The sequence below is a fragment of the Arachis duranensis genome, chromosome 4 (assembly GCF_000817695.3).
Source record: "Arachis duranensis cultivar V14167 chromosome 4, aradu.V14167.gnm2.J7QH, whole genome shotgun sequence".
Lineage (NCBI taxonomy): Eukaryota > Viridiplantae > Streptophyta > Magnoliopsida > Fabales > Fabaceae > Arachis > Arachis duranensis.
In genome coordinates, this window is record NC_029775.3 from 95,648,960 (window position 1) to 95,649,958 (window position 999).

General features: G+C 41.7%; 1 non-coding gene across 1 annotated transcript; it reads right to left on the reverse strand.

The window, feature by feature from the left end:
• Positions 1 to 568: 568 nt before the first annotated feature.
• Positions 569 to 676, reverse strand: LOC127747275 (small nucleolar RNA R71). Its single transcript, XR_008009076.1, has one exon. It is a non-coding gene; the product is annotated as a small nucleolar RNA R71 (small nucleolar RNA).
• Between the last annotated feature and the right edge of the window lie 323 nt (positions 677 to 999).

Here is a 999-nt window from a genome sequence, read left to right on the forward strand (position 1 = left end):
CATATTTTCTTGTTCTCTTCTCTTTCATATGAGCAGGAGCAAAGACAAAAGCATTCTTGTTGAGGCTGACCCTGAACCTGAAAGGACCTTGAAGCAAAAGCTAAGAGAAGCTAAGGCACAACTCTCTGTAGAGGACCTAGCAGAATTCTTCAAAGAAGAAGACATGGCAGCCAAAAACAACAACAATGGCAACAATGCAAGGAACGTGCTGGGTGACTTTACTGCACCTACTCCCGACTTCTATGGGAGAAGCATCTCTATCCCTGCCATTGGAGCAAACAACTTTGAGCTTAAGCCTCAATTAGTTTCTCTAATGCAACAGAATTGCAAGTTCCATGGACTTCCATTGGAAGATCCTCATTAGTTTTTATCTGAGTTCTTGCATATCTGTGACACTGTCAAGACCAATGGGGTTGACCCTGAGGTCTACAGACTTATGCTATTCCCTTTTGCTGTAAGAGACAGAGTTAGGATATGGTTGGACTCACAACCTAAAGAAAGCCTGAACTCTTGGGAAAAGCTAGTCAATGCCTTCTTGGCAAAGTTCTTTCCACCTCAAAAATTGAGTAAGCTTAGAGTGGAAGTCCAAACCTTTATACAGAAGGAAGGTGAATTCCTCTATGAAGCTTGGGAAAGATACAAACAATTGATCAGAAAGTGTCCGTCTGACATGCTTTCTGAATGGAGCATCATAGGTATCTTCTATGATGGTCGGTCTGAACTATCCAAGATGTCATTGGACATCTCTGCTGGAGGATCTCTTCATCTGAAGAAGACGCCTGCAGAAGCTCAAGAACTCATTGAAATGGTTGCAAATAACCAATTCATGTACACTTCTGAAAGGAATCCTGTGAACAATGGGATGAATCAGAAGAAAGGAGTTCTTGAGATTGATACTCTGAATTCCATATTGGCTCAGAACAAAATATTGACTCAGCAAGTCAATATGATTTCTCAAAGTCTGTCTGGAATGCAAGCTGCACCAGGCAGTACTAAGGA